A 17,068-nucleotide genomic window follows, 5' to 3' on the forward strand; every position below is an offset into this window, starting at 1 on the left:
GAGATGGGTTAGCTGTATGCAGAGATCAGTGTACTGACAGGCAATTGTCAGACCTGACTGGACTTAAGACATTCTAAGCAATCACAAATCTCACAGAAGCCAAACAAGTGACAGAGACTCAGTAGATGCATTTGAATTTCTGAGACAAGTGTTTCTTACACCAGCCAACAAACTGGAGCTCAGTGCCTGCATATTGTTAAGTGAGAGGTACCACTCTAGACAGACAGGAGATCTCTGAGCTATAACAAGGCAGAGATTACAGTACTAGATTATCCTGAGGTAGACAGTAAGATAGAATACTAGATAGATGTTAGAACATGAGATAAGAAAATTCAAGAGGAAATGGGGTTTTTGTGGAAAATGTTAATTAGGTAAATTTATAGTTCAAATAAAAGCAGTACTGATGGAATTAAGACATCATAGCCAACGAAGAGGTACTGGTCATTCAGGTATGTTCCCAACATGAGTAATAATAAATAATATTCCCCCAACACACACACATGCATGCACACAGGGGTGGGATGAGGGGCGACTTATAGATATTAGTCCTGAGGTTAGTAGGGTGGTAAAAATTAGCAAAAAGAATTAAGCTTTGTGCTATGCAGAAGACTGTACGCATAGTCCTATATTATGCATCATCTTAAAAGTTGGGCTGAAAGTTGCAAAGAAGAGTAGATTTGACTTTACTCTGACTTCCAGGTTAAACAGAGATAGTGTTCGAATGCACTTATATCATGAGCAGTATTGCTTCCAGGGCCTGTCATTGTGTGGTCTAAACTTAACATTACATACTCTTCATCGAGAGCAATGGCAAATTTTTGAAACAAAAGAGGAGGTTTCACAACTTAAAAGCCAAGGGATATGTCAACCATAAAGCCTCAGCATCAATTACAGCAAAAGTCTGCTTCAAATTTCAAAAGCAAACGTGTCTAATGCAGTGGATTGATTGGCTTCAGCATTTAGATAACTGGGATGGTCACTTTTTTTATTCCTATTTAATATGAAACTGAAAATATGATCTTTTGTTATTATCTATTTTAAACTTTATCTTATTTTGAGAGCTTTATTCATGATCGCAGTGTTTACATCATTTCTGGTTCGATTTCTCTCCACTACCCTATCCCATACTTTCTGTCAAATCATTGAGTTCCCTTAAAAAGAATTGACCTGTATTAGTGAATGGTTGAAATTTTGAAAAGAAATTTAAAATTCCAGTAAAATTAAGAATGGATGTGCTGACACCAAACCCAGACACTATTGCTGATGCCAAGAAATGCTTATTGACAGGAACCTGGTATAGCTGTGCCCTGAGAGGCTGTGCTAGAGTCTGACCAATACAGAGGTGGATGTACACAGCCAAACATTGGACTGAGCACAGGGATCCCAATGGAGAAGTTAGAGGAGGACTGTAGGAGGTGAAGAGGTTTGTAACCTCATAGGAAGAACAACAATATCAACCCATCAGATCTCCCAAAGATCCCAGAGACTATGCCACCAACCAAAGAGTACACAGGGGGTACCCATGGCTCCAGCTGGATATGAAGCAGAGGATTGCCTTATCTGGCATCTCTGGGAGGGGAACTCCTTGGTCCTGTGGAGGCTTGATGACCCAGGATAGGGGAACACTAGGGTGATGAGGCCAGAAGTGGGTGGGCAGGTGGGGGAGCACTCTCATAGAGGCAGGCAGAGGGAGGAGGGGATGGGGGCTTGTGGAGGGAAAACTGGGAAGGGGGATAACATTTGAAATGTAAATAAATAAAATAACCAATAAAAAAGAATGGATGACTAATAACGTTCTTCAAAACATTTTTGCTTTCTGAGAAAAATAATTTACTCCAAGTTTAGCATAAAGGAAAATAAATGTTAAAAAAGATGTTCCAGAAATTGTCCTTTGGCCTTTTCTTACTTAAAATATATTTCACAAGCATCTGTGGGAGGGGGGGACCCATAACATACATACTAAAATATCTCAAAATTTATAAGACATAAAGTTAGAAGAAAAAGCTGACAAAAGAAAAGTAATAAAGTAAAAAAATATAATATTGGATTGATGGGCTGTAATCTGGTTTCTCCCAGAGGAAGTTGCTTGAAAGTAGCTTATGGGGAAATATTTGGCTCTTTTAAGTGACCATAAGTTTAATACAAGTTGACAATCTGAGATGGCAGCTCAAAAGCTCAATGCAATTCATGCCTGTAATAAGACTATGAAATCTTAATACTGAAAATAATAAACTCACTGGACTTCTAGGTCAAACCAAGAGTCAAAATGGGGACTTTTCTAATAGATTGATGAAGTAGGTATGTAGTTTTAGAGTATGCATATGAAATATAAATTGCTTGTGTTCTACATGACCTAAAAGTGAAATGCCCAGTAGTAAGCTGGATACAAAATACTATATGTAGCATAAAGTTAACAGGGAAAATCTGAGAGTCTTCAGAGGAAAAAATAATGAAACTGTTACACTCCCTGAAGAAATAAAGAATATTACATCTTCACTCTCATCGTTATTGCAATACTATTCACAATTGCCAAGTTATTCAATCAAACTGTGCCCTTCAAGGGACAAGTGAATAGGTCAGAGATGTTATTGATAGAAAAACTTTCCTTACATGCATAAGGCTAGAGTTTGATCCTTAGAACTGTGATATAAAAGAAAAAAAAAGTAGCTCATCAACTCTAGATGAATGCACAAAGAAAATGCATCATTTATACTCACAGTGTAGAGATTTTCTGCTATAATCATAATTAAGCTATCTCATCATTGACAGCAGCAGAGTGAACATGCTAATATGATATGATTGCTTTGGTTGTAGTAAGTCAGAAATAGAAAGATAAATACTACTCTTCCTCTCTCATATGTAGAATCTAAAAGTGTTGATCTCATAGAATTAGAGAATGAAGTGGTTGTTGCCAGACAGTAGAAGGTAGGGATTGGAGAGGGCTGTCAGTGAAGTTGCCCGGAGGATACATGATGAGAGTAAGATCGGCAGCTTAAATTCAAGAGACCTTCTGTACAGTGTTGTAAGTTAAGGTGAGGGTGTATTAGTAAAGTACAGTGGATCTTAACTTCTTTCACCACAAAGGATTTACTATGTAAATCAACACATTTGTTACTTTCTATTATGATGTGTAAATTAATATATAAAACTGTCTTTGTAAATTCAGAAATAAACACATTTAAATAAAAGAATCAAATTTGGGCCTTCAAATTATCCAGTATCTCTACTGATTTTTTTCTAGTTATTTATCCTAATTTTTTGTGAGTACCAAATGAAAGTTGTATTATATTCATATCACTTCACCCTTCCCTCTGTAACATTCCTACCATTCTCTTACCATCTTCTTGTATATATGACATCTTCTATAATTGTGTACACATATATACATGTATATTAATATTTATGTATAATATCCAATTAATGTTATGTATTTGTTTATATAGTATATAATTGCTTATATATTTACATATACACATATATACACTCCATCTCACACACACACATACACACACACACACACATATATATCAACAGGAGAGAGATAGATAGATAGATAGATAGATAGATAGATAGATAGATAGATAGATTAGACAGATAGTCAGACAGGTATTAGAAAGACAGTCCCTTTACTGTTATTCATAATTACATGTGTTTAAGACTGTCTTTGTCAGGGTTTTTATTCCTGGACAAAGCATCATGATCAAGAAGCAAGTTGGGGAGGACAGGGTTTATTCAGCTTACTTCCACAGTGCTGTTCATCCTCAAAGAAAGTCAGGACTGGAACTCAAACAGGTCAGGAAGCAGGAGCTGATGTAGAGGCCATGGAGGGGTGTTACTTACTGGCTTGCTTCCCCTGGCTTTCTCAGCCTGCTCTCTTATAGAACCCAAGACTACCAGCCAAGGGATGGTACCACCCACAAGGGGGCCTCCCCCCCCTTGATCACTAACTGAGAAAATGCCTTACAGCTGGATCTCATGGAGGCATTTCCCCAACTGAAGCTCCTTTCTCTGTGATAACCCCAGCCTGTGTCAAGTTGATACAAAACCAACCAGTACAAGGACTGACAAGTTGTGATTGGATTACTTCACTGAATATTCCTTCCTGAGAAAACTGGTTCTCTTCTTTTCTCAGCAGTCATTGACTATTGATAAGGAGTCGAAGGGTGGAGTCCTGTGAAATTTTCCAATCCCTGTTGCAAGGTTAACTGGTATGGTCATTGTACAGGTCTTTTTCAGGTAACCATATTGCTAAGATTTCCTGGATATAAACAACCCTACACAGCTATTACTCTGATCTTCAGGCTCTTACAATATTTCCTTCCTCTCTTCCATCATGTTCCCTGAGTCTTAAGTATAGGACTTACATCATAGATGTACCAATTATGGCTGAATTCCCATCTGCTGAATACTTAAGTTCAACTATTATCTGAAAAAAAAAGAAAGCTAAGAGAAGGAATGGGAAAATATTTCCTTAGTTATGTTTTCTGCTTAATTCTTAAATATAAAAAAAAACAACTAAATCAAAGGTCATTATCTGACAACTAGAAGGTTCTAATATATCAGAAGAAAGCATAAAGTTTCTAGTAAAAGCAAACTATAAGTCTTACATAGTTTCAGACACAGAAAAAAATAAATCAAACTTTGAGAACTTAAGATAAATAAAAAGCTGGTAGTTGTGTTATTTTGAGGTTAAGAAAATAGGTCAGGAAGTGTGAACATTCTGTGTTGCCATATCAAAATACATCAAAAGCCTTGGAATACTGTTGTATTAAGTGGGAGATTTTTCTCAGATGCAAATATTTCCCCTTCCTTCAATATCTTAAGCCAAATTTGGTCTCTCCAACTAGCAATATCAGTTCTGCTCACAAGGTTACTTTCAAAGTTCATCTGAATTAGGCATATAAAACAAGAAAATGCATTCATGAAAACTGTATATAACTCTGGGTAGTATTTATAGAAGACATGACATTCAAACAAAGGCAAAAAAACATCACAGTCATTTGCTTTCAATGGCCAGTCTCACAGATGGTGGTGGTGAAACTGAGCATTTATACTAAAAACAAAGGGTGTTGGTGGTGATGATCCTTATTCAGCATTAGTGAAAACCACAAACTTTTTGATGAGTAATTTTAAAAGTTGGTGAATTTATGTACTTGTTTGAGCCTCAGTTTCTCTTACTTAAAATTGCAATTTTTCAATAATTAGCCTGAAAATTTAAAAATGACTTTTTTATCATATTATTATAAAATACTGTAATACTTTAAACATCGATTGCTGAGCACTTGCAATAGTATGCTAGGACAAGTCTAAATTGGCTTTGGAGGAGCTTGTTTTGAAATTTTCCAAAAATTTTAAAGCCAGCATTTGAAATATTTCCACTCTTATACATCAACTTACAGGCCAAACTGACACTAAAATTGATCCCTTTGACTTCAATTTATATAAAGTTTAATGAGAACTCACCTATTAGGAAAAGAATAAATGAGGATGCCATTCCACTGGACATGGTTTTCTTACTCCTTGAGGTTGGGTTTAGATAAAAATACCATTCATTTTCCCGAGGAATTTTTAGCTACTAGGTGAGGAAGACAGCTGAATGGCTAGAGTCTATGTGTTGTACCTTCAATACATCCTTTCACTTATTTCTAGCTAAAATTTTAGTGGTGTAAATTAAACAAACTCAGAAGAACTCCTATCCATCATTTTAACCTTCATGACTTTAAACCAAAAATGTTTAAACATGGACCAACCCCAGCATGAATATGCACTGGCTTCCTGAACAAAATGTTCATGTTGCTTTTCTTTTATAAAAATGCATCTTTGAAAATAACTATCATGCCTGTTGCAAGTATTATATTCTGCCTATGGATTTACAGGCTGCCTGTGCTTATTTTGGTTATGTGCTCATGAAGATGCAAACTCACTGCCTTAAAGTATAAGCAGTTCCCTTCTCAGATTTATAGTTTATTAAAACAGGATATGGAAAAAATAATAGGGAAAGGAGTTATATGCTGACCTCAAGCCCTGCCACCCAAGTGCCATGAACATGTACACTTAAAACAAGTACTGCCCACACACCCAGCCCTCTATTACCAGAGAAAATCAAAAAGCCTGTATCTCTGAGTTAAGACAACCCACCATGCAGAACCTACATCAACTACCTGAAAACCAGAGAAGCCAAACACATCTGAACGGCCTCCTAACTAACCCCAAACTCCCAAGATCTGCTATTTCTAATCCTGGGTTGGACATAACTTATTCAGTATAGAACAACTAGACATGGTGAAACAAAGCAGAAGACAGCAGAGGAAACAGGAGTGCGTGTGACAACCATTACATATCATCCTTTCAGGGAGACAGCAGTGTGCTCTCAAAAATGTATGGACAGAACCCTTAACTCTCAGTACAAATCTCACTAAAGAAAACAGTTATCGACCCTTTTATAACATAATCAGTCCCAAACATTGTACATGCCTACCCTGAAAAGGCAAAGGTGATTTGAGCAAAATCCAGGAAGCACATGACGATTTAAGAACTCTCAAGAAGTCTCAAGAAATACCATCAAAAATTAAATCAGCCTCTACTCACCAGAAGGTAATTTCACAGAATCAAACCCCAAAGAGAAGAACCTGAAGGAGCGTCCAAAGAAGTCAAAAGAATGATTAGAAATGTAGTTAAGAGTGTCCTTTGGGTCTGAGTTACTTCGACTCAGGATGGCATTTTCTAGTTCCATCCATTTGCCTGCAAAAGTCAAGATTTCCTCATTCTTAATAGCTGAGAAATATTCCATTGTGTAGATGAACCACATCTTCTGTATCCATTCTTCTCTCGTGGGACATCTAGGTTGTTTCTAGCTTCTGGCTACCACAAATAAGGCTGTTATGTACATAATGCAACACGTGCCCCTGCGGCATGGTGGGACATCTTTTGGATATATTCCCAAGAGTGGTATAACCAGGTCTTCAGGTAGATCTATTTCCAATTTTCTGAGGAACCTTCAGATTTATTTCCAGAGTTTGCAATCCCAACAGCAATGGAGGCGTGTTCCTCTTTCTCCACATCCTTTCCAACATGTGTTGTCACCTGATGTTTTGATCTTAACTATTCTGACTGGTGTAAGGTGGAATCTCAGGGTGGGTCATTTTGATTTGCATTTCTCTGATCACTAAGAACTTTAAACATTTCATTAGGTATTTCTCAGTCATTCGAGATTCCGCAGTTGTGAATTCTTGGTTGAATTCTATACTCCATCTTCTGATTGGGTTGTTTGTTTGTTTGTTTTTTTGTTTTTTTTTGTGTGTGTGATTAACTTCTTGAGATCTTTATATATTTTGGATATTAGCCCTCTATCGCATGTGGGATTGGTGAAGACTTTTTCCAATCAGTAGGTTGCTGATTTGTCTTTTTTTTTTTTTTTTTTTTCTGTTTTTTGGTTTTTCCATACAGGGTTTCTCTGTATAGCCCTAGCTGTCCTGGAACTCAGTCTGTAGACCAGGCTGGCCTTGAACTCAGAAATCCGCCTGCCTCTGCCTCCCAAGTGCTAGGATTAAAGGCATGTGCCACCACTGCCCGGCCCGATTTGTTTTATTGGCTATATCCTTTGCCTTCTAGAAGCTTGGCGTTTAGAGGTCAGGTGGGGTGGGGTGTAGAGGCATCCATGTAGAGACGGGGTGTGGTGGGGAGGAGGGGTAGGACATGGAGCAGTTGGAGGGAGCATGGGGCAGGGAATGGAATATGGAGTGTAAAAATGAATTAAAAATAAAATTAAACTTACAAAGATGTAAATAAAGAGCTAAGTGAAATAAGGAAATCAATTGAAGATGCAAAAATAGAATTCAGAAAGAGAGAAAAATTGCTGAGGAAACTGAAATGATGTTGAAATAAAAAGAAACCAACAAAATAATGACTGGAAAGACTCGCCATATGACACTGGACCATATGAGAACAGAGTCACAGCTGGAAGACAAAGTAGATGAATGAGGTCACTCAGTAAAAGTTCCTGAGGTATTTTTAAAATATGTGATCATAACATGGGGGGAGCTTTGAGAAATCACAAAAAGAAGAATTTTTCGCATTTTAAGTACAGAAGTGTGTGATAGCGAGGTCACAGAGAATATCTTCAATGAAGTCATAGAAGAAAAGATCTCAAGCCTAGGGAAAAAGATGCCCATCTAAGTAAAGAGGCCTAGAGAACTCCAAAAGATCCAGAAAGCAAACTTCCCCATGACATTGCTGTTAAAATATTAAAAACACAGAGTAGAGGAAAGGTTTTGCAAGAGAGAAAAGATGGTCACTTATAAAGACAAGCTTGTCTGAATAACTCTTGATTTTTCAAAAGAAATGGTTGGAATTTTCAAATTACAGCAGTTAACACGGAGAAGCCTAAAGAAATATATTCCAAGATCTGAAAGACTACAATGGTCAACTCATATATATGTGGCCAGCAAAAATAACCATGAAAATAGAAGGATAAAACAAATATTTTATGATAAGAACAGATTGAAGGAGTTAATGATCACTAAGCCAACTCAACAGAGGACACTAGAAGGAACTCTTCAGTCTGCAAAGAGGAATGAACACACCCAAGACGGCACAGGGAACAAATACACAGTTCAAGGATAGCTAATCAAAAGAAAACTAAGAAAACATCACAAAAGCAGTAAAAAAAAAATAGGAATTGATATACATTTTCAGTAATAACTATAACAATAGTGGACTTCATGTTCCAATTAAAAGACACAGAGTAGCAAATTTAATTTAAAAAAAGAACAGAATCTATCATTTTATTGCCCTCAAAATACACCACACACACACACACACACACACACACACACACACGTGTATATCCCTGAGAAGATGAGCGCGTGTGTGTGCTCTATGTATTCTTGTACACATAGATAACTGTAGCTCTGACATATCCATCAAAGAATCCTCTTAGTGCAGAAGGAAGAAGCACTACAGAGATTCACAACTGATTAAAATGTAAAGAATAAATGTCTGTAAGGTACTCAGCCCAAATAGAAATATATAAAACCCCTATAATGAAAGGTCACAGAGTATCCCAGGAGAGGTCTTAGAAACATTGTAAGAGTCAGAGGACCAGTATGCATGCTGTGGCATAGTACCCTCTATGAAATCTCAACTGTGTGACTGCCTAAACAAGACCTATATAAGGACCATACCAGTCAACATACCAGCACAGATGGAGGAAATTTTACAGGGTCTTCATCTCTAGATTAAGTGCTCCAACAGTTGGTGGCTGCTTTGGGAAGAAGAATCAGTTTGCTCCAATGACAAGTTCCTGAAATATTATCTGGCCCAATACACAACACGAACAATTGTAAAGAAAGACATCATGAATTTGAGAGAGAGCGTCAGTGTGCAGGGAGCATGGAAGAGGCTAAAGGGAAGATAGAATGAGATAAAAATTATGTTAATATAATATTTATGTATGAAATTATCAAAAACAAATGAATAAAAAATACTATTTAAAATCAGCAATCAAAAGGAATTTAATGTTATTGTACAATAGTGTTCAAACTATTAAAACAAAATAGAATGTAATGGTGTGGTTTATGTTCAGATATGGTTGCTCATAAAACTCTAATCTTAGACTGCAAAATTTGGAACTGAGAAATATCAGTACTACTGTATAAGTAGGAATATTCAAAAATGTGTCACATCTGAAGGCTTTAAGCTCTATTTTCTACCTTGGTTTTTATAAATTACTGCCATACCATTTGTGCATGTAATCATAGCTTTTAGACAATAAAAAGGTCATGACAGGCAACATTCCTTTTATTACTGTCTCATCACATACTCTAACCACATCATTTCCTTGAATAGCTGTTCTGTTTGGTGCTAAATCAGGACACCAAGGACATCGCTGTCCCAGGTGTGCAGAGAGAGTTCATTTATCTGCTGTGCTGCTGCATTTGAATACATAATAGTGTCCCTTTCTCTTCTGTTCTATTGTTTTCCCTCCTCGAGGAATACCTCAAAACTCTAAAGTTTAGGAATAACAGTTCTTTCATTTAATATTCTTGACATTCTACTGGGGGAAACATGCACAAAGCACATGGGTTTGGATTAAGAAACTAAGATTCAAAATTCAATTTTTCTCCTCTTTCAGGCAATAAAATTTCTCTGAAATGTTTAAATAACTGCAATATTTATAAGGGATGGTTGCTGTGTCTCACATGTGATGCATAAAAGCTATCAGTGTCTAGTCTGATTGGCATAGTTTAGTTACTACCTAATAATCAGAAACATATACTGAGAAAAATGAAGTGACATTCTGCCTTTGCCTACCGAGCTTCCATTCCTCTCATTTTGTAAGTCTATATTTTAATTATAGTTTACATCTTATGACAGAAACTCCCTACTTATCAATTATCACCTTATGAGATGCTTTGCTGTTGTGAATAAGTCACTGCAAACATCCCTGGGGTATTCATTCTAAAATAAACAGCTATTTAATATGAAGAATGTTATGAAGCAGTATGTTCATATTACTGTAGGGCTTTCTGTAATCAATTAACAGTGATTATTTAGTCCATCTTGCCTGGTGCTGTATAACTTCCCTGAGGAAGAAATGAACAGACGTTTGTTCTCTCCAATAAACCATTGAGTTTATTGAATTTACACACCAGAATATAAGTAAGGAGTTACTTTCAGGAACATAAGTGGTCTGAAGGCTAGTGCACAACTCAGATGCCCACTTCCCACCCACCCTGGTAATAACTCATGAATCCCACGAGTTCTCGGCACAGCTTGTTGGTAGTTTTATATGCTTAGAGATTCTTCCTATAATTTTTAACTGGTTTTATAATATGGAGGAAGGAACTATGGATTTTGTAAATTTCAAGAGCTTCCTAAGCTTTGTAATTCTCACTATCTTCCTGGCCCTTAGAAATCGCCCTTCTCCCCTGTGTGGGTAGTGTTTCAATTTATAGAAAATAGCTACAGTACGTATTTTTACTTTGTATACAGAGGCAAATCTAAAGGATTCAGAAAACACTGTGCCAAAAGAAAGATTGACATTACAACAACTTAATATCCTTTCTTTGGTTGGATTTCTGTCTTTTGACATCAAACCAAAGAAAGAATATTAAGTTGTAATGTCAGTCTTTCTTTTGGCACAGTATAAAATCAAGATATATATATATATATATATATATATATATATATATATATATATATATATATATATATACATGTATTTTGGGAATCTAATACTTGAATATGAAAACTGACCATGATAATGTATGGACAGAGCAGATAAAATGCACAGACTTCTGCAATTCATTTGTAAATACCCAATACTCTCTGGGAAATGGGTATCAATAAACTTCTATTGATTTAAATTTTTGGAAGTTATTGTGCCCAGCATTAATTTATGTTTTGAATAATTTCTTAAGAATATAACAATTGAACTCACACTCCTTTTGCATCAGTCTAAGTATAGTTTACCTAACCTTAATGAGTTCTTTAAAGTTATACTTAAATAATGTCAAATGGAATTGATTTTGAGAGTTTTTAACAGTAACCACCTTAGGCTTATAAAGAAGCCAGACTTTCCATTAGACAACCCAAATCTCATACTGGCTTTGATTGATACCATCCCTCGTGCCATTCATAGTGTAGGTTCTATTGAACAAACACAGTGAGCAATCTCTTTTAATGTCTGCAACTTTCTTTCTTTGCTAGGTTGCTTGACATAACAGCAGTGTAGATTATAGATGTTGATCCAAAGGATGTGCAAAGACTTTTACTTTGATACAGAGAAAACAGCCATATACTGCTATTCAAAATATGCCCTTATCCTAAATGTTTATCTTTCATTTTTTTTTATTTTCAGAAAACAAAGACCTTGATGCTGTCATTTAGCTCAAGATATATTGTAATGTGATTATTATAGGTTATTTTGCATGAGTTATACCTCTGTTGTATATATTTTAAGAACTTGACTAGCACAAATCAAGAAAAGACCAGTGGTGAGAGGTGAATATTTAAAAGTACGTTATCAAATTAGTTAGAGTGCTATAACAAATGACTTAATTAAAGTCTTGGACGACAACAGTCTGAAAGTCTGCCAGCCAAAACACATCTGTGCTTGTTCAGTGCTCAACAAGAAATTAACTAAGAATAAATTAAATGTTAATGTATGTAAGTATATGCTTGGTAAAGGCTAAATGGTTATCATACTTGGAAATGCCTACAGAATAATAGTACATATTGATATGGAATCTGTAATTTTAATTGTATTCTTGTAAGCATTGTTAAATATTCTATATTTTAGAAAAATACTTTTCTATCAGTATATATTCTTACTTAAAATTATTCTTATTTAATTATTTTAATTAGGTAAGTTTTTCTATTTGTATATAATGCTTTTTTCTCTCCTTCCACAACTTTCTCTTGTCCTCCCTCTTACTCCTGATATTCTGTCTTCCTAGCTAGTTCTCTTTCTTTTAGATGTCATTCTTGCCTTTTGATTGCAGTGGTCACAGCTGTTGTGTGTTTACAGTTTTCTTAGACATGTCATACCCAGAAGAGGGCATTTTACATTATTCTGCCTAATATATTGTTCTGATTGTCAATAAAATGAATGGCAGAAAATGCTAATAAGGATGTGGGAAAAGGGGAACCCTTAATCACAGATGATGGGAATGTAAACTGGTACAGTCATTATGAAAATCAGTGCAGAGGTTTCTTTAAAACTAAAAATGACCCAGATGTTCCACTCTTAGCCATGAATCCAAAGGACCCTCTCTATTCCATGCCAGATATAGTTGAACATACATGTTTGTTGCTATCCTATAGACAATAGCTTGAAAATGAAACCAGCCTAGGTTTCTATCACTTGATGAGTGACTGATGAAAATGTGATACATTTATGCCACAGAACTATACTTAACACTAAACAAAGCAAAATTATAACATAGGAAGGAAAATGGGTGAAACCAGAAAATATGCTGAGTGAAGTGACCCGGACCCCAAGAAACAAATATTCTCTACCATATATGTGTTTTTAGATGAATAGTTTTAAATTTCTGTGTTTATGTTGGAGAGAGTATCTACCTGGGAAATGTAGCAAGAAAAGATGCCTGACAGAAGCTATGAGAGAACTGAAGGGGAGAGGATAATAAGCATGTGGTGTGTGGAAATAGACGTGGGATGGGAAGTTGGGGGTAGAAATTTAAATGGGGATAAAGGAGAACACTCGGGGAATGTGGTGGTGAAAGCAAGGACAACCAAACCTAAAAACATAGGAACAAAACTGTATAGGAACCTATTAGCTTATAGGAAAACTGAAACTTGTGTTTCTTTATTTGTTTGATTTATTTTTAAAGCAGGTTGCACAGGGCTTCCTTGAATGGAAGGATAATGGTGCCTGCCAGAAAATGCAGATTATTAAAGAAAAGCACATGGTGCCCGGTTTAGGACATCCCCCTATAAGTTGTTTGCCACAGAATCAGTAAAGGCCTCCAAGACAATAGAAGATATTACAAGGGTTTTGGGCTGTCCTGTAGAAGTAAACACTAAGACTCTGGTGTGGAAAAGAATACATGCTTTGAAAACAGACACAGAGAAATCAATATGGAACAGACATAGAAACTTCCCTGGTGGCATTCACAGATGGGAGGTGTTTGACAAAATGATGGAAGAGAAAAATCATCAAAAATCTAGCCAAGTTGTCAGCTCTGTGTCCTACAAGATTGACCTGCATATCAAGATATACTCACTCGAGGAATAGTGGTATGCCTGATTTTAAGGTAACCAACAGTCAATTGGACCTGAAGCCCATTCCCTGGAAATGAATTCACATCATTTAAAGTTAGTCAAAAGCCGATGAAGAATCTATGGAAGAAGCTGCTCCTGGTATTTTCCTAAATGGGAATGAGTTTAAACTGACTTCCAAGTACTTATGTTTATGCCAAATGTCTGGTGAAGCTCTCATTCTAGTTCAGAGGAGACGCTTTTGGCAGTGTAAAATCGTGAAATCAGAGGCTCATATAACTCATCCAAGGGCTAAGAATCAAGACCATTTAAGTGTTGGGTCCTGTACAGAAAGTGTTATAGAAGCTAATGATATTTCCATTGCATTTTTTTTCTGATTCTGAAGTTTGCACAAGATATGGAAACTTTACATGTGGGGATGAATGTTGGATGAACTTCAGTGAAGAGCATGTTCCTTGCATGTGTGAGGCCCTGAGTTCAATACTTGTCACCACACATGTACAGAAAGAGTAATGTGCAAGTCCACAAAATAGTAATTTAAATAGTAATTAAACATAAGGATACTCACTGTAGTGGAGGTGTTGGAAATTTAAAATTCTTGAAAACTGGGGGCAATATTTATAAACACGTGTTTACATAGATCTCTTATAGTGCTAATCCAGAGATGACTGATCAAAGAAATAAACAAATCATCCCAGCTTACAAATGTACTAGTTGTGGGGTCCTGGGGGGAGTTGCTTCAGGTATATAGATGTCACAGTCCTCACACAATAGATATCATGGCCTTACCCATGCTAGTTAGCATAGATAAATGAGTCAACAACTGTGAAAGACCTAACGGAGCTTCTCAAATACAGTGAACCTGGGGGGTGTGTGTTTGTGTGTGTGTGTGTGTGTGTGTGTGTGTGTGTTAGATGAAAACCTAAATATTGAGAGGTTAGTGAATTAAAAATGAAATGGGGGTAACTTCTATGTATTTATAGAATGTTATACCACAGACCATAATTGAGGAGATGTTGTTATGAAATTTCTCAATATTAGTAATGAGGGAAGCTTCCTAATTTACTCCAAGCTAATTAAACCAAAGAGAAAAATAAGAAAGAGAAGCATCTGAACAAAGTGAAAGATAAGGAATAAATTGTCCAAGACTGATGTTTGCAATTTGGATATACTGGCAACAAGTTGACCTTCTGCAGAGCTGAATATTATAGGGAATAAAACCTACTGTACCAAAGCCAAACATAGCTAAGAGTTTGGGCAGTCATTCCTGGCAAGATACAAAGACTGGGTAAGGGCTAGAAGCTGCATTAGGAAACTACCACTGAATGTCCTAGACATTTGCTAGTAGCCAGGTATGAACTGGTAATATATTAACTGAGACTGGAGACTTTTGTTCTACCTACAACCCTGCTATAGCCACAAATCTTGTGACCAAGGTGTTGATTGTATTGAATGACATAGTGTTGGGTTGTCTTATTCAAGGGGATCAGAAAATTATCAACTCCAGAATCACTGTATAATTCAAGAAGTTGCTCTATCCTGACAAATTCTTTATTGCTACCCTGGAGTGTAAGAGGCATTGGGAAAATGGTCCATCTGTAGCTCTTTTGTCTGTGAGTTCTCTCTTTTGTATTTCCATCTTCTGGCTTGCCCTTGTTTACTTGATGTAATTTTTAAGAAGACCCAAAGTTATGAAAATATTAAAATATAGGAGACATAGTGCATAGACTTCCCCAGTGCTAGGCTAATAGTATTCTAGGTCATGAACATCTGCAGATTAGAGTAAAACCTCAAGAAACTTCAGTTATGCCACAGTTTGCTTGCTATTGCTATGACCAGGGAAACTTTTAGAAGGGTTTATTTGGGTGTGTGGCTCTAGAAGGATAAAAGTCCATCATTGTGGGGAGCATGGGAGAAGCAAGGGAGAGGTATAGTAGTGGGAGCAGGAAATTGAGAACTCACAACTTAAACTGAAATCATGAAGCACAGATAGTGAGCTGAAAATGGCTCATGTCTTCAAGTTATCAAAGTCCATCTCTACTGAAGTATATCTCTCAACAAGGCTATGCTTCCAGACCCTCTGAATGCAGTGCTACAAACTGGGGACCAAGTGTCCAGATACATGAGTCTATGCAGGACAGTCTCATTCAAATATTACAGATCTTAAGTACAAAAGATTTCTAAGAAGTTAGACTTGACTAGAAACTGCAAAGTCACAGAACTTTTAATGCCTACAAGAAATAAAAGGGGGTATGGAAAAGTAAAGCTGAAAAGGACAAAGTCAGACTATGGTCCTATGTGAGGAAAGACTCTAAAATGAAGGAGACTTGATGAACTTCTCTATCTGGTAGCTTTTCATCTTGAGTTCCTGATTTAACTTTAATTTAACTTTTAATTCTTATAGGGCATGCCAATCTGAAGGACAGGAATGATTCCCTGAGAATGAAGTTTCAGCTTGTGGGTGCCTTGTGAGTTTATTCAGCCACTGATCTTTTCATGCAACAAATGTTTTCTGAACTCTTGTGTTAGTCTTCATGTTCTTTAGTGCAGCCAACAAAATATGAGAAGGCCGGTTTATTTTAAAGACAATGCAAATAATACTTTAACGTTTGTGTCTGCATGCACATGCATGCACACATGTCCACATATCCATCATGTGACAGATGTTAATAAATGGAAAAGATGAAATCTGACTAAAAGAACAAGGAGAGCTGTGCTATTTAAAATGCAGGAGATGCTCTCTGAAGAGTTCCCACTGGAAATGTAAATTTTAGGGAAAGTTCTTTAAGAAAAAATGGAATTTATTATGATCTAAGTTAAAGAAATAGATACAAATAGAAAGTGGCTGAAGAGTAGAAGCTTCACTGAGTAGAAAGTGAGATACCAGAACTGGGGCAGTGATTATGGAAAAGGGCAGGTGATGTCAAACCCTGTGTGCCACTCTGGGGACTGTCTTTCCTTTGAGTGACAAGACCAGTCATCAGATGATTTTAAGGAGGAGAACTGGATATCTGTCATCTTATGGATTTCGGGAAAACATAAACAAAAACAAAACAAACAAAACAAAACAACAACAACAAAAAGAAGTAGGGTTTGTTTAATTACTAAGAGCATGGGTTAAAGACTGTGTAAGTTTTCCTTCTGGAAGTGTCCAAAACCACAAGGGGGAGCTCTGGAGGCGATGAACAGTCTGTGATTTTGGTAGTGTTTTATATGTAGTTAACAGACTTTAATGCTAGATTAAAAGGGTAATGAACTAATGTATGTAAATACTGAAAAATCAGAGTACACACACACACACACACACACACACACACACACACAC

Source organism: Mus pahari, chromosome 14 (assembly GCF_900095145.1).
Source record: "Mus pahari chromosome 14, PAHARI_EIJ_v1.1, whole genome shotgun sequence".
NCBI classification, from domain to species: domain Eukaryota; kingdom Metazoa; phylum Chordata; class Mammalia; order Rodentia; family Muridae; genus Mus; species Mus pahari.